This window comes from Sus scrofa, chromosome 6 (assembly GCF_054392235.1).
Source record: "Sus scrofa isolate SSC_HxYL_T2T_F1_AM1 chromosome 6, Sscrofa_HxYL_maternal_Yorkshire_Landrace_v2.0, whole genome shotgun sequence".
NCBI lineage: Eukaryota > Metazoa > Chordata > Mammalia > Artiodactyla > Suidae > Sus > Sus scrofa.
Window position 1 is genome coordinate 145,706,843 of NC_139388.1, and position 18,618 is coordinate 145,725,460.

Genomic DNA, 18,618 nt, shown 5'->3' on the forward strand with positions numbered 1-18,618 from the left:
TAATCTGTGGAATCCAGTGCTCTCTCTGGGTTGTGCAGAATTGAACTGAATTATAGGACATCCACCTGATGTCAGATAACTGCTTAGTGGTAGGAAACCCCCCATTACTATGTTGGAATTCCATTAATGTAAAGAGCATCTTGCAACAAAGAAATTTTTAGCTAATATGGTTCAAGTGGCATGTATCCATTACTTTATATACTCTAGAAAAAATGGGAGGTTCTTGTATATACTTGTCTCATAAGCCTCAAAACTGAACTGTGAGATGGGTATTGTTATCCTCATTGTGCATATAACATGGAACAAAGATTATTTAAATAAATTGCCCCAAATTAATATGAGTTTCTTTTATTCCACTTTTTACTTTGAAATAATTACAACCTCACAGGAAGTTAAGAAGTTAAGCAGAGAGCTTCCACATTCATCCATTTTCTTCCATTCATCCACTTTCTTCCATTAGTAACATCAACTATAACTGTAGTATGAGACGAAAACTAGGAAAGGATATTAGTGCAATGTAGTAGTTCTGTATCATTTCATCTTGAGTTGATTTGCAAAGCCACCGTACAATTAAGATTCAGAACTGTTCCCTCAGCACAAAGATTTACTTTATGCTGTCCTTTTAGAGTCGCATCAACTCCTTCACCATACACCATCCCTAGCCCCAGCAACCACTAATTTGTCTTTTATCTCTTTAATTTTATCATTTATAAAATGTTATGTAAATGAAATTATCTAGTATATGACTTTTTGAAATTGGCCCTTTTGCTTTTAAAATTAATCTGAGTTGTAGCATTTTACTCAATAGTTTATTCCTTTTTGTTGCTGAGTAATATTTTGTGATATGAGTGTACTATAATTTTTTTAACCATGAATGTATTATAGAATACTTTGCTTGTTTCCAGTTTGGGGCTATAACAAATAAACAATGCTATGAACAATCTTGGGTTTTATTTTTTTCATTTTACAAATTTTCAACCCACATTTGCTGTTATATTTTAAATGAGTATTTTGCAGACAGCATACAGATAAGTCATATTTTTTATAGACTGTAATAATCTCTGCATTTTGATTGGTGTATTTAGACCATTTTCATTTAATTATTGATTCATGAGGGCTTATGTCTAATGTCTTTTTCTTTTGTGTTTTATTTGTACCCTCCCCCCTTATTTCTCTGCTTTCTTTTTCTTGTCTTTGTGTTACTTGAGCACTTTTTATTTTCATTTAAAAAATTTTTTTTCTTTGTACAGCCACACCTGTGGCATATGGAAGTACCCAGTCTAGGGGCTGTAACAGAGCTGCAGCTGTGGCCTACACCATAGGCACAGCAACATCAGATCTGAGCCATGGATGAGGCAACACCAGATCCTGCAAGGCCAGGACTGAACCCACATCCTCACAGAGTCTATGTCGGTTCCATATCCCACTGAACCACAGCAGGAACTCCACTTAAGCACTTTTTAGAATTCTATGTTGTTTAATTTGTAGTATTTTTGAGTGTGTCTCTTGGAATAGTTTTTTAGTACTTTCTCTATGAGCTACATCATACATACATAACTCATCATAGTGTGAGGGTATTTACATTTTACTAGTTCCAGTGAATTAGAGAAGCCATACCTCCATCTACTCTCCCACTTTTCTAATATACGTATGTGAAATATTTTTCTCCACATAGTGAGAACTACATCGGGCAGTGGAATAGTTTTTGTTTCACATGTCAAATGTGTATATTGGAAGACTCAAAAGAAGGAAAGTATTTTGTATTTACCGATCTTTTTACTTTTGCCATTGTTCTTCCTTTCTTCTCAATGTTCTGTTTCCTTCATTTCTATTTGGCAAACTTCCTTTCCCTTTTTTTTTAATAGTGTGTGCACTGGAGACAAATTCTCTTAGTAGTCTTCATCTGAGAATGTCTTCATTTTACCTTCATTCATAAAGAATATTTTGCTTAGGATAAAATATTAAATTTAATAAAACAGAGCAGTCATTATTTTACATTCAAGTAGACTTAAAGTGGCCTTAAGGCAATATTTGGAAATCATGTGGATCAAAGTATAGAAACTTTGAAAAATAAAAAATGGTATTTTCCATGTTTTCCATAAATATTGCTATGGAATATTAGCATAAACTTTTAATCAAAGATAAAACATATTATTCCAAACTAAGAGATTTTTAAGGACTTTAAGATTTTTAAATGAGAGACGTTTCAGGGTAAACAGAGTAAACAAAGTCAAGGATTCATTAGATCATTTTTTAGCAACCTAAGATCTGTGGGCCAAATTAGCCTATTGTCTATTTTTAGATGTTGTTTTTGTTGTTGTTGGAATACAGCCACATTCACAACCTTAGATATTGTCCTCAGCTACTTTCATACCGCAGTGGTAAAGCTGAGCAGTTGCAGTAGACACCATATGACCCACAAAACCTCAGCCATTTACTTTCTGGTCCTTTAAAAAAAAATTGTTGACTTCTGCATTAGATATTTTAAAAGAGGCTTGGATTTTACATTTTGGTTTCCAGCTGCATAATATACAGGTTTAAAACATTAAATTTCTCATAACCTTTAAAGATACTTACATATAATCTTAAGATAGAGAATGCTAATTACTAATTAGCAGAAAAAATAGGCAGAAAAAATGGAAACAATATCTAAAAACCATGAACACTGCAGAAATCAGTTGTTTAAAATAATTCTGAAACTATTTCAAGTCATCACAGGAACTAACTAGAAAATACTACTTTCTATTTGTGTTCTTGATCCCACTGTCATTCCCCTCTTGTGAAAGAAATTTGTCTTTGAAATATTTGTGTTTGGGCCAACACCAAGGGTGAGATGATGAAGAGTTTGTATGTGTGTGCTCCTTGCAAGCTGGCAGCCTGTCCCCCAAACACTACAATTCTTTAAGGCTCTTTTTTCAGGTTTGCAATCCTGACACTGCACTTTGCTCTTTAATGTTGAGAAGAAAAAATTCAGTAAAACTAGCAATTTATGCTGATGACATTTCAACAATACCAGATCTTCAGATTGCAAACTCTGGTTCTAGCCCCATTGTAGAGTTGCACTCTATGTGGAGCTTTTGTGAATTTCCATAATGGCTTTGCATAATGGATAATTATATAATGAATGAATCTACATAATCATGGCAAGTTAAACTTTTACCATAAGACTGCACACTAATAATTTATATATACAGTTAAAATTGCCTCTTTGTTCTGAGAGTTTTCTTTATGATTTTAACTTTCATTTGTCTAGTTCCAAAATCCCCTCTACTTCTATCCAGTTAGAAGTGGGCTATTTGGAATTGTTTGTATTCAGAATCCTTGATGCCTGCTATTTGAATATAGAAAGCAAGAAAATCTTCAGTATTTTAGGACAAATATAAGGCTAAAGAATGAGCCTGATGATATGATGAATCAATATAAGAGATAATCCATTATTCTCAGAGGAAAGTGCTTACCCATATAAAACAGAAAACAAGAACCCACCAAACATTTCAAAGCATTTCATAAAAGATCTTTTCTTTTTTTCTAGAGCCGCACCTGTGGCATATGGAGGTTCCTGGGCTAGGGGTTGCATCAGAGCCGTAGCCTCTGGTCTATATCACAGCCAGAGCAATGGCAGATCCAAGCTGTATCTGTGACCTACACCACAGTTCACAGCAACGCTGGATCCTTAACCCACTGAGCAAGGCCAGGGATGGAACCTGCGTCCTCATGGATGCTAATCAGATTCGTTTCCACTGAGCCATGAAGAGAACTCCTTTTTTTTCTTTTTAAATGAAAGGTGATTTTCTGAGAGAGCAGGAGCATTAGGGAAATAATAATACCACTCTAGATTATGTTTCCCCTTAATGGGCTGAATTTAGAGATAATCATTGGCATAAGACTAATTATATTTTAGGAATTAGATTTCTCTAGTGTTTTTCTTGAGTGATTTCAGTGTCTTGTTACATGTATTATGGAAAGGTTATTATGGAATGGTTATGTCTAAACAACTTAGGGGCACGTTTAAAGGTTATCATCTTAGAAAATGCAGCTCTTACTTTGGTTATAAATTTCATTCTAATTCATTCCTTTTTTTTTTTTTTTGTCTTTTTGCCATTTCTTGGGCCGCTCCCGCAGCATATGGAGTTTCCCGGGCTAGGGGTCGAATCAGAGCTGTAGCCACCAGCTTGCACCAGAGCCACAGCAACGTGAGATCAAAGCCTCCTCTGCAACCTACAACACAGCTCACGGCAACGCCAGGTCCTCAACCCACTGAGCAAGGTCGGGGATCGAACCCACAACCTCATGGTTCCTAGTCGTATTTGTTAACCACTGTGCCACGACAGGAACTCCGCTAATTCATTCTGAAGTGGGACTCCATGGGTCAAAATTGTGCTAATAATATTGCAGTAGATCCTATAAGGATTCACGAAGAGCACTAGTAAGTAATGTGAAAGTATGAGTCTAACTAATACTTATATTATTTATTGAGCACTTGGTACATCCCAGGCGCTGTTCTAACATATGTTAGGATAACGTATTTAACTGGTGTAATGTAAAGTAGTGTTATACTTCATGCAGCACATTCGTGTGGAAAGGAGCATGATTTTTGCTTGAACCCAGGTGGTTCTGTTGATCATTTGAACCCTGGCAGTCAGTGAAGATATAATTTTGTTTTACTTCTCCTTAAATATAAGATCATGTCCATTAAGACTACATTTTTATACAAACAGGGCTTACTAGAATTTTAGTGCTCTTCCTGAATTATTATTAAAATATGCATAAAGAAAAAGTATATTAATAATGATTTTGTAAAAAATCAAGACCTAATGTGTCCTTGACAATTATAGATGAGCATATGGTAGGCTTGTAAAAAGTTTTAATTAAAGCAGTTAGGACCTAGTGTAAAAGACCATTTTATCCATTTTCTTTACTCAAAATTAATATATTGCTATTGAATTTTAATTATACTCCAACTTGTGTTAAAATCATTTTATGAACTTGACCATAATTGGGAATAGTCATCACTAATGGAGAAGTAGAGTCATTTTAGTAATCTTGGATGATAGATTGATAAAACTATGGCAAACACTTTTCATTCCTTTCACTTCTATGTGCTCTCTCTTTAGGATCCATGATCCAAGTAAATATAGCTGATTAGTAGGCATTCAATAAATATCTGTTAAATGACACAATATTTTAGAACACTGTAAAGTCTTTTCATGATGAATAAACATTTAGTAACTGATTAATATTTTAAATTTAATATGACTAATAATTATTTCGCTTACAACTTTTGTGAATACATCATTCCCCAAACAGGTTGTAGAAAAAGCTAATAACATTTTTATTATTATCAAACTTCCATTAAACAAGGCAATAGAACAGAGTGCATAAAAGGACATGGGTAGTACTTGGACTACTTGGCTTCAAGTCCCCACCTAATCTGCCACTCACTGTGTGTGTTAACCTGGACACATTTCTTAAGCTCTCTGTAGTTTCTTTATTTGCAAAATTGAGATAATGATGAGGATCATGATGATTATGATGGTACTATCACAGGGCTGTCATGTAAAAGAGAGATTACAGATGAAGAGATTAAAAAAAATACTCAGGCAAGATTAAGAGCTCCAAATTCTTACCTATTACTATTAAAATTTATTTTACATTCATCTTTACATAAAAGCTGCTTGAGGATGGATAATAAAAGGTGGGAATGATAAATACTGTGATAAAAATCAGATAAATGCATTGTAATGATTGCATTTCTAAACTGGTGAGATGTTGTTTCGTATTTCATTTTTTCTACATAGAAAGTAGAAGAGGAATGGTTTACTGAGCAACTACCAGAATACCTTCCAAAAACAAAAGTTTACATTATTTATTCAAATTTTAATAAACCGTAGGTGATGAGAGAGAAGGCTAAGAAATACAGTGCTTTGGAGAAGGGATATGTTTGTTTTCTTTAGTTGCATCCTGTGATATATATAAAAAAAAAATCTATAAAAATAAGGAACAAAAGAGAAGAGTCTTTCATTTTCACATGGCTGTAGATTCCTGAGAGGTTGCCTTTCAACAGTGAAGGAGCAAGTCTCTCTTATGATTGCTGATCTAACAAAGCCAAGGTAAGGGAGATAAAGGTCATTGTGACCAGGACACAATAAATAAATGTGCCCTGTGTTTCTGTTTGTTTTTTATTGTTGTTGTTGTAACTGTTATTGTCATCGCCATCTATATATTCTCTAATCTTTGTTTACTATGCAACCCAATTTGAGCTTTCAAAGTTTATTTTCTATTAGACATGATACTTTCATCCTCTATGAAAATGTTACAGAGGGAGTTTTGTCCTTAGGGAAGAGGATCAACATTCATGAAATGTCTCCTAGTAAAATGCATAATGTAAATGTCTCATGAAATGTTGAGGGACTAATTTTCCAGACTGACAAAATAGCAAAATGCAACACTTACTGCACATAAACTTTGTAAACTTTACCTGAGAGATTGAGACTTAAAAAACTGAATTTACTGTGTATTTTTTGTCTAAGGCTATGTTTCATTGTAATCCTCAGATATTTATAGAGTACATGCTTGCATAAATTTACAAATTAATAATAGTCTATACCAAAGTCTTGAAAAACCTGTTTTCAAAGTATACAGGATTGTGGAATTCATTAAAATAACTTTTTTTATTAGTTTTTTTTTTCACCTTCCTTGTTAGATATTTTTTTCATGTTTCCTTTTTCATTAGGTTTGAATTTAATCCAGTACCAGCTGCATTGTTTCTGGACAGTGCTGAAGCTCTGAAGATGTATTATACCCATGCATCATCATAGCATTGTCATTCTGACGATATATTAGTGTAATACATCTTCAAAGCCCTCAAATGAGAAGCTGTCTGGGAGGAACGGGGCGAGGAGAAAATTCAATTCAATTACAGGACAAAAGAACCAGCTGAAGAGAAGGAGAGAACTCTCAAAGCAAGACTCTCAGTGGAGTTGATTACAACCGAGTATTTCATGGAAGTGTATTCTATTTTTTCCTTTTGTGACATGTCGAGGAATAATTACGGATTTTGAACGCACATCTCTAAAGAGAAAATGGCTTCTCCACCTTGGGTTCGACTCAGTAGTGGCTGGATGGTTTTGGCGGGGAGACATCTAGTTGGTTTTATGGAAAATCGTATAAGCATAGCTACTCATTTAATATATAAACCTAAACTATATAGTTAATCTAAGATTGGTTAATTAAAATGTGGTAAGTATAAAGGAATGTTTACCTTTTAAAGAAATTCTTAGCTGACACTTTGAAAACTTTTAGACATGTAAACATAGACAGTAACTAACTGAAAAATGATCTGCAGGCAACCAATGAGAAAAACTAACAATTCTTCTTAACCAGGTGCTAACTATTTCAACTAGATTGGACTGTCTGTAGTGATCAATAAGTCTTACCACTAGGATACATTTTTCTTGGATAGCTTTCATGTGTTAAAACTGAGAGACTCTTAATTTCGTCATAGTACAAATACATTCAGGATTTGAATTTGCAGTCTGTCTTATATGTTTTCCAAAAGTAGATTGCTTAAGTAAAAAAGTCCTAACTCCTTCTATGAAGGTTATTTTATGAATAATTGTTTTACATCTATTTTCTTCAAAAATCACCCATTGAGCACTTATGTGTCAGACAGTTTGCTACACATTGAGTATACAAACGTAAAAAGAAAAAAAAATACAGCAATTTCCTTTCAAGGAATTTGCAGTCTTGTTGGAAGAGATCTAGGTGAAGAGGGAAATAATTGCACATTAACTAAAGAGTATAAATACAGTAATAAAGAATCTTGGAGAAGTTATCTTTCAAACCAAGCCTTGAAGCTGAAAGAAGGGAGCCTGCTGTGTGAAGCAGTGCTGTGTATGCCAAGTGCAGGCAACAGGATTCATAAAGGCTTGAAGGCAGGAAAGAATTCAATATGTTCTGAAACTGAAATCAGTGGGCCTGGGACAAGCTGAGAAAATGGGAAGAAAGAGAGGGCTTAAGGTGAGGCTGGAGAAGATTAGCTGTGTCAGGTGATCATACCTCAACTAGGGATTGTTAGCCATAGTGAATTAGATTCTTTTCCTCCCCCCCCCCACCCCCGCCCCAATGCAAAAGGACCCCATGGGAAGTTACTGAGCACAAGAGTGACATGATTTGATTTTAATGTTCAGGAGATGTTTTTGGTGCTGTGGAGAGAATGAGTTGCTGAGAGTCTGAAGCATAGGAGGGGGATTATTTAGAAAACCACTGTCATAGCTGATTTTAACAAACATGATGGTGGTGGAGATGCAGAAAATGGGTGAATCCCAGGTTATATACATGTAAAACCAGAAGACTGAGAGATGGGAGATGGGGAATGCCTTCTGGCTTCAACTTGGAGGATGGGCAGGTGTTAACTGAAATGAGACAGACTGTTGCAGGAGAAGGAAGTATCATCCAAGGGCTCCCCTGAGTCCCTGGGTGGGCCACCAAGTGAGGATCCTTGGTTTGGTGCAGAAGAGAATTCAAGAATGAGCCCCCCAAAAATGAAAACAAATTTATTGAGATAAACACTCTGAACACAGAATGTTCACTTTCTCAGAAAGTGAGAGCAGCCCCAAGGCAGGGGACTGTTACTTTTTATAGGCTGAGTAATTTCATATGTTAATGAGTAGGTGGAATATTTTTGTATTTTGGGGAAGGGTGGGGATTTCAAGAGATTGGGCTATGCCACTATTGTAGGTTTTTGTTTGTTTATTTTTTAATTTGAGTGTAGTTGAATTACAATGTTGACTTAGTTTCACATGTACGGCAAAGTCAATCATATATATATCCATTCTTTTTTCCCGTATAGATTATTACAAACTATTGAGTACATTTCCCTGAGCTATATACAGTAGGCCCTGCCATTTTGACCTCATATGGTCCACCTCGGAACCATTGTGGCATAAAGGGGAGTGATTTTTAGTATTACAATGAAGGTATAATGAGCTCAAGGCCCAGGATCATCTATTCTAGAAGCCATGTCGGTGTCAGCGGGCTCCAACCAGTTTTTATTGCATCCTAATAGCTGCACCCCTTCTTCATTAATCTAGCAGTTGTATCCTACCAGATTCCTTCCTGTCTCAAAGCCAGGAGAGAAATATATTTTGAAGAAACATCCAAACTTCTATTTTGGCCATGCTAAATTCTAAAACATATTAGACATTCAAATGGAAATGTCAGTGAATAATTGGACATGTGAAGCTCGATCTCAAGAACGAGGCCAGGACAGGAAATGGGACTTGGTGTCATGAGTGTCTTTCCTGAGGGTCCATGACCAACGTCAGAGGACTTGAACAAGAGAGCAAAAGACACTTAGAAATAGTTCAGAGGGTGGCAGATGAAGACCTAGGAGAGTAAAGCTCAGAGAGGAGACTATTTTGGTAATTTGAAAGCGATTTAATGACTCAAAACATAATAAGAGGTGAAATAGGAGATATGTAGAAGAAGTATCTGTTGTGTTGAAATATGGAGGTCATTTTTCACTTTGATAAAAGCCATTTCTGTGACAGTGTGGGAACAGAGCCAGCCCGGGTGGGTTAAACCAGGGAGTGTAGGTGGGGCATGGTGAACAAGTGGAGAAAGCTTGTCTCTTTTATGAAATTTTGTGTTGATGGGATGAAGGAAAATAAGAAGTTTGCTGGACTCTTGTATATGCCTCAGGAGAGGGATGCTTTCTGAAGAGAAAGAGAAGACTATAACAAGCCCAGGGAACCTATCCTGTATATCCTATGGCTTCAGTAATTATCAGTATGTGGCTAATTTTGTTCATCTGTGCTGTTTGCTCCAGTTTACAGAAAGATTTTTTTCATAGAAAAAAAGATTGTTTTAAAAGCACCATAAACAATAGTAATTGCAGAACATTTCAGCTCCAACTGATCATAAAGCAAAACAAGTAGTAGCAACTGTAAATACTCCCTTCTCTTTTATGTTTTAGTCTTAAACCCACAATGTAGAGGCTTCTATTGGACTAATACAGAGCACATAAGAAGCTGAGAACCCTTGAAAATGTATTGTACGCTGTACCCAAGCTCCCTCTCCTCAATTCTCTCACTGCAACATTCCTGTCACTGAGTTCCTCAGTTCCAGCTCTTTCAGGAAAGCTTCTATTCTCCTCTTTTGAGAGCAGGCTATGTCTCTTAGTTCTCTTCCATTGCTTTGCCCTGAAATTGGGTGTGCTTTATGCTCAATTCATCACCCCAGGCATCTGCAGCTCTGACTGACACTAGCCTGGAAATATCACCTGGAAGTTTATTGCTCAAAGGAACAACCATCCTTTCTTTTTCCCCCTTGTGGTCTGTAACAGAAGGTGCAGTCTTTGAAAAAGTCAGCCTTTCTCCTCCCAGGTGTTTTCTTGCTCCGCAGCCATCCCAGATTGCCAACTGCTCCTATCATAATTCTGAAATGTTACAGAGCATATGTTGGATCCACAGAGTTAAATCAAGAAGAAGGAAGAAAGTGAGTTGGTATGGTTTCCAGATAGAAAAAAAAAAAAATGCTTCTATATACTTGAATCTGATTTGTGTAGTAATAGGTCTACTAGCTCATTCTGAATAAGAAAAAGTAATAATGAAATCCAATTTGAGACTATAATACAAAAATGAAACTTTATATAAGATATGCTTGGTGTAATTGTTAAATTCTGAAATTTGTGTTGAATCTCTCAAATGCTGCTTCTGTGGTACATAGAGTCCATGCATATACTGTAATCTGAAAAGGTTGAGGTGGAATTAAAATTTTGACTCAGATAGTTTGGTAATGGAATTGAATCTCAACCTTTACTTGGTTTCAATATGCAAATGTATCCTCTCTAGGATTTCTGCCTACAGATGGTGGGGTAATCAGATGTAAGGGGGTTGAATAGAATGTGATTTCTCCAAACCCCACTAAAGAGAAGAAGGACACATGTTGAGCTTGTTAAGGCCCTGACATAATCATCCCTAATCATGATGTCTAGACTAAACATCAAACATGCCTAGATTAAGATATGTAATTCAGATTGTCTTTCAACATCAGTTTTCTTATGCACTGCCTTACAATTTCATTATTTTGAAATTATTCTTTCATTTATATCTCTCAAACATGCACACATTTGAAATCTACCAAGGAAAGGTGATATTGTCCTACTAAAGATATAGAAACAGCCTATCCTTAGAATACAAACAGGGTATACATATAATCACCAGAAAATCAGAGGAAGAATCTTGTGAACAGTCCACAGACAGAAGACAGTATTGGAATCAGTGATTCCTGATTGTAAATGATGAAAGGGTGATATGTAGCTCGGTGACTGCTGATAGGGATGTATGTTATCATTTTGGAAATATTCAGACATAAGCAAAAGACTCCTGAGATGAGCAAACCTATTGACTTGACTTACTTTTGAGGGTTCGTGTTGACATAAACAACACCATCTTTTATCTCTGCTAGGGTAGAATAAGATCCACAACCGCTGAATCCACTTCTATCTAGTTCTTCATTGTCCTTGACACATGGTAGGTGCCCAAGAATATTTTTGTATGAATGATAAAACCTGAAATATGATGACTTCAGATCCTGATGACTTTGGATAACGATTTGATCTCATCTTCATCTATTACCACTGGCAACAAAATGATATAAAAAACATTCTTTGTGAACACTTATTATCTGCCAGGCAATGTATAAATCATTTTCCTAATCACACCTCAAAAGAGTCCCTGTATTGTAAGTGGTGTTATTTTTCATTTCTGAGCTAAAGAAAACCAGGACTCTGCATTTAGTAATTTTCCCAAGGAATACAACTAGTATGTTTCAGAGTTAATATTCACACTCAGTTTTGATAGACTTTAAAGCCCAAGGTATTAACCATTTCTAAAAGGCAGATAACAGTGTGTGAATTATTGGCTACATGGAGGTGCTAATAGTAGAATTAGAATTTCTGGCTACTGGGCCTATTATTGTAGAAAGATATTCAACTCAAAATGGTCAAGTTTTTCTGGAACAATTTCCAACAATGAGAGCTATCATAAAATTGAATTGAGACACCATTAGGTGGTAAACTCTCTATTACTGAAATAGTAATAAAAACTGCATAATCTCTTATCAGGAGTGCTGCCTAAGTGAACTTTGGCACTTAGGAAAGTGAAAGTATGCACTAACAATTGATACCACGGTAATTTATTTAAAGACTAGTGTATTAGGGTTCTCCAGAGAAACAGAAATAAACAAAATACTTTTTTCAACTATTTTTACATAGCCCTGTCTTTTTCTTTTATTCTAAATTTATGTCCTGCCTTTTTTATATGATAAAAGTGAGACCAAATGGCAAAATTGTGTTTAATATATGTATGTATGTGTGTATATAAATATATAAGACATATATAAATTGTATATTATATATATTAAAATGATAAATTGTGTTTAACATGTGTATATACCGTATACACATACTTTTTTTTTTTTTTCTTTTTGTCTTTTGTCCTTTTAGGGCCACACCCGTAGCATGTAGGTTCCCAGGCTAGGGGTCTAATTGGAGCTGTTGCTGCCGGCCTATGCCAGAGCCACAGCAACACCAGATCCAAACCGCATCCGCAATCTACACCACAGCTCACAGCAACGCCAGATCCTCAACCCACTGAGCGAGGCCAGGGATCGAACCTGCAACCTCATTGTTCCTAGTCAGATTCGTTTCTACTATGCCATGACGGGAACTCCTGCACACACATTTTTAATAAAGTATGTGGTGATACTAAATGATGAAATTTAATTTAACATTTATGATATATATAATGTGTATTATATATGATATCTGTATCTCATACATGCACAAATACACACTTGATCTCACTATTTTTTCATTAAAAACGATATGTGAATGCAAATAAAGAAGACAGGACATTTAATATAAAAGACTCTCATGTAAAAAATGAATAGTTGAAAATCTTATATTAGATACCCTTTATCTGTTTATCTGTATAGTCAATAAAACTAAAACTGTGTATTTCCTATAGATTAAGAGACAACAAATGATAGTATGAGGGACAAATTTTTCTGCTGTCTGTTTCTACAAATTTTATTGGAACATGGACACATTGTCTATGGCTTCTTTATGCTGCAACAGCAGAGTTGAATAGTTCCAGCAGAGACCTTCTGTTCTGCAACTGAAAATATTTATTATCTGGCCTTTTACAGAAAAAGTTTACTGACACCTGCTATAGATTATTAAAGGATCCCATCTTCTACTTTCAGTGTAGATTTCCTTCTTAATATTGTACTGAATTTGCATGGCTGCTGCTGCATCTTTAGAAGGCCAATATTTGATTTAGTGATTACTGCTTCCTAGGTATTATGGAATTCCAATTTCTCCATTTCTTTTTCAAATAATTTCTTCAAACATATCCATTTTTTTCTTTATTTTCTGACTCTTCAGTTAACCAGTGAACCAGCTGACCACTAAATACCCTTCAATTCTTTCAAAGTTTAAAATTTCACATTCTCATGTTCTTATATGTTACTTTCACACAATTTCCTTCATATCTGTGCCAAGACTCATTTTTATTACAGAATTTGGAAAGGATACATCTTTGACTGAATTTTTCTATTGATAGCAAAAAAACATGTCTCTGGACTTTTCTCCAGGAAGAATGCAGTCCTGAGCCAATTTATGTGGCCCCTTTAGAGTGAGGCAGGATTTTTTTCTTGGAAAGAGAGCTGGGAGCTCACAGGTTTGTGCAGGAGGCCTGTGGGACCTCACTGAGTGACAGCCATAGAAGCATCTCTAGGCTGAATAGCTCCCACGTAGTAAGATAAAAGTCACTGTTTGATCAACATCCAATGGGTAGAGAAAGCACAAGAAATAAACAGTGGGGGAAAAAGTTGTCAAGGAAAATCAATAAGGCCTCTGTCTGGGATTTGGGAAACCAAACAATGGGAAAATGTGTGATTTAATAGTATTGATCTTCAGAGACATTCTCAGCGGAGCCTCTTTGGCCCTTAATGGGGATTCATTGTGTTAAATGTTGATCACTCACTGTTCCAGGAGTCAAATACATCTCTTGATGTGTTCAAATTATACTGCAATCTAAACTATAATAAGCATTATTTCTACACTTTAGAGGTGAAATAAGTAAACCGTGTGAACAAATTTGAAATGAAAGATTAAAATAACAGATCTTGAGATGCTCATTACTGACCTTTGCTAAGAGTTCATCTCTTACTGAAGAGAAAATAAAACCTGAAATCACTGAATTTCTCAATCACATTGGCTGTTACTCTGTGTTGGAGAATGTCGGCTGAATGAGAAAACAAAAACAACAAAAGAGAGTCACAGATTTACGCCAAACAGTTTATTCTCATTTGATAGGATATCTTTTTGAGACCAAGGTAGCATGGTTAATGAAAAAACGGAAAAGTCATAAATTTAAGCCAACCACCTTACTATGGGAACTTTGGCAAGCCCCTCAGCTTCTCAAGAACAAAACCTTTTCACCCCTAAAGTGGAGATGTAAGAGAATCTTTAAGGTGTTTGCGGATCCAAACCCCTTTAATTATGTGAATCTAGTTATAAGCTAAATTCCATACATAGGGCACACAAATTCTCTCTCATCGCATTGTTCTAAACTACAGATACCTAAAATTCCCAAACGTGTACATACACATCCACAGAATCATTATCTGCTTAAAGAAAACTTTGATACAATCAAACCAAAGCACCTTAACAAAATATGCAATACAAAAATTAAGTGATAGACATGCTTTCTGGGAAAACAAGTAGCTTGTTAAAAAAAATAAAATCTGAGCTTATTAGCACATGAGCAAAGAGAATAGCACAGCAGCTTATATAAAGCTTGCTGTCCAGGAGTTCTCTTGTGGCATTGTCACTGCAGCAGTGGAGAGAATGATTTTTTTGATGAGGTTTGAGGGTAATTTTCACGATTACTGTCTGTGGTGTCTGTCAGTATAGGACACTAAACAGTCAACTCTAATGACTTGCCATGTTAATCCCTGGCTAATGTTAAAGATAAGCAGCCATTTGGGAAGGGGAAATTCATAGAGTTCACATGTGTTACTTTCTACTGGTCTAACTTAATAAAGAGACATGACATTTAAAAGCTGGAGGAAGAAATTGCCAACACAACCAGTTGCCTCTTCAAAATTTTGAACAGAAACTGCTCTTCAGAAACTTTAAAAGGGCGGTTGGAATTACTTTATGAGGGTCTATGAAATGGAACTAGATCTGAGGCAGAAAGTTCCTTTCCAAGAAGAGAGAGAGAGAATAGCTGCATCAGGATAGAGACGCCAGCCTCTTTCAGGAGTAGGAAGCATGAATGAAGGTTTGAGGCCCCAGGTAGCAGACAAAGATAAGGTGTCATAGACAAGAGCTTGAAAGTGTAAAGAGCTGTTCTTCCCTTAGTCTATACATCATGCCTGACCATATACCAAGTGCTTCAGATATGCTCTATCATATGTTCTGTAACAACACCAAAATGATGTATTACCATGTTTATTTTACTCAAAGACATTCTGAAGTTTAGAAAAATTAAATGAAATACTAAATTGAGATACCATTGCTATATAATGTGCCATATAAATAGTATTTTTTCAATGAGGACATGTTGCTTTCAGTGTTTTGTTCATGATGAAATTAGCCAAATGGGATTAAGTGAATAATTGTGATATCTCCATAACAGTGATGAGAGAAAACTGTATTCTTAATTAAATATCCTCCTCCAAATTGCATTAGAGTATTTCATTCCAGATGTTATTATTATTATAGACAAGGTTTTTTTGGTATATTTTGGTCGTTTGAGTATATTTTGATAGCACATAGTGAAGGCATCCTTCTTATTTTAAGTTAAATTCCTATTGGTTTCGAGAAAAATAACAGTAGTATGAGCTTGTTACAATATTTCTGGTGCACCTTTTTTCTATTTTGGCTCCATTCTCCGTGTGCAATCTTTTGCTTCTATTTTCTTCAAATAATTTTCTTTGATCAGTCTCTAAATGTTTTTCATTTTCCCTTTTCTTTTGTGAATCATAAGAGACATATTATAGGCCTTTATAGAACGCAGTCTCTCCATGTATTAGAGCTTCAGAGACACTGTCCATTTTTCAAACCAAAAGGAAATTGTATTTGTTTCGTTTCATTTGTTTTAAATTATACCATCATGTAAGAACCAAATAGTCCCTGGGTATTATTTTCTGGAAATGATAATAAAATTTTATAAAGGCTGAAAATGCATTTCATTGGGATTAGTCAACTAAAAACTAATAAACCCACTCAAATAAATAAACACAAAATCAAAGGCATAGCCTTTGAACTTTTCATCTATTTTTTTTCCAGAATATAGATATCATAAGTCATTGATATGGACTTAATATATCACATTTCTCCCCTTATCTGTAGACTAACATTTGAAAAAAAAAAAAGATACCAAAAGATAGCAGTCTAACTTTTAATTAAAAGAACAAGAGTAAATATATATATGCCATATATATTTCCTCAGTGGCTTAATGCTGGCTTACATGCATTTTTCATCAGAATGTGCTGTATAGCACAGGGAACTATATCTAGTCACTTGTGACAGAACATGACAGAGAATCATGTGAGAAAAAGAATATATTTTTCTTTTATATACATTCATATATATATGCATGAATAATTGGGTGACCTTGCTATACAGCAGAAATTGACAGAACATTGTAAATCAACTATAATTTTTAAAAATTAAAAAAAAGAATGAACTTCACATTTTCCCATTGGAAACTCCATTGTAAGCCAACATGAAATACTAAATTATCAAGAAACTTTAACACCAATGCTAGAGAGAAGGACCTCTCCTTAAAAATTAATTATACACTGTCAGGAATTCTGTAAGGTGAGGTAAAGAAAATGGAAAGAGCACTGGACTGGGAGTCAGAAGAATTGTTTTCTCTCAAAGCTCTGCTATTGTGCCTTGCTCATTGAGTAAGCTGCTTAACCTCTTTGGAATTTAATCTTCTTATATCAGGATAAGAAAGTTACATTTGCCCAACTGGATTATTTTGATGACAAGATGAAGTAATCAATATGAAAGCATTTCCAAAATCAAAAGACTTAAATGAATATAAGTAAAATACTGGCAGACTTATTGTTTCCCATAAAATTGTATTGGAAAGAACTTGAATGGTAGGAAGTAGCTTTAATTTCCCCAACTCTATTTTGTCCCTAAAATTTTGTAATGTAGATTTCCTTAATAAAACTCAAATGTAAAAATTCAGGGTAAAGAGTGGGGTATGAATGGAAAGAAAATAATATTGTGAAAGTGAGAAATCAACTTGTCCTGCGCTTTTGGTAAGTGATTTCTATTATTACATAAAGATGATGAAAGAAATTTTCCCTAGGCCTCTGTTTCCACTCAGAAATGACACAAAGTGATTTGAACACATATTTACATATGTTTCAATATTGATTCTATGTGCCGAGTTGAGTTTAGTGGAAGGCGACTGACTGATCTAAGATATCTAAACCTTTCTGATAAATATCTGTAGAGAAAATATTCACTTTTATTTTTTTAATGAAGTTTATATGCCTGACATCAGAATAGCGCTCAAGTGTGTCTGTCACTAGGTCAATTGCCCCTTTATATGATAAAAGCTGATATATTTTACTACTCACTAGTGGAAATAGTCTTAAGGACGATAGCCTCCCTCCTACACTCCATTTAATTGTCATTTGAAAGCCAGTAATGCAACAGAATCATTTACACTAGCTCTATCCTTTATTTTCGGAAGAGGGTTGGAAACTTCAGTGACCTTTAGAATCAGATAAGCTTTTTACATAATTGAGACAACCAATATTCCATTTTTAATGGCTAATGCCCAGGCAGACTGAAAGGCATTTAGAGAGGGAATCTGCCGTGCCGTTACAAGAGGAATGGAAGTACAGAAAACATGATGGATTTTATTGTGGAAAATTTGGAAATACATAAATACAGAAGCATATGTAAATGTATACATAGATAGATATTTATATTTCAGGTAAAGTAATATCATGTGATTGTTGTAACGGAAGTGGTAGAACAGAGAAGATTGATTTATCTGTGAATTTGGAGGTTAACTTCCAGGGGGAATTAACAGGATTTTTTTTTTCCTCCCATGGTAGTCACTTCAGGATTTAGATAATAAGCAGTTGAAGATAACTGGCACTTCTTTGCATAAAAAAATATAAATTATAAGATATGCAATAGCTTTCAGATCTAATCAGATAATCTTGGAAAAAAAGAGTATTTCAGATTTACTGAAAGAGCCTGCCCAAGTTTGCTGTCTTCTATTAGAAATCCCACTACTTCCTTTAGGTAAGCTTTAATGCTTTATTCTTTTGTTGTTATTGTTATTTTGTATTAAGAGCCGGAAAAATAAAACAAGTGTTCATCGAGGTAGGGAGATTAGAGCTGTTCAAAGAGGGTATCTCACTTTTTTGGAATATAGGAGGTAGGCTAGAGTGGAAATCTGTACATAGGTTAGGGTTGGACTAAATGTCCTTAAAATTCCTAGTAAATTTAGAAATATAATTCTACAATGTAATAATGGAGTGTTTTCTTTTAGCAGTTGAAATAA

At 35.0% G+C, this 18,618-nt stretch overlaps 1 protein-coding gene and 1 long non-coding RNA gene across 4 annotated transcripts in view; both read left to right on the forward strand.

Annotated features, from left to right (window-relative positions):
- NEGR1 (neuronal growth regulator 1) overlaps positions 1 to 18,618 on the forward strand; it is an 865,843-nt gene that overhangs the window by 490,579 nt on the left and 356,646 nt on the right. The gene's annotated exons all lie outside the window — the stretch shown is intronic.
- LOC146402858 (uncharacterized) lies at positions 1,105 to 7,642 on the forward strand. Its single transcript, XR_014807979.1, has 2 exons — positions 1,105 to 1,289; positions 3,569 to 7,642. It is a non-coding gene; the product is annotated as an uncharacterized LOC146402858 (long non-coding RNA).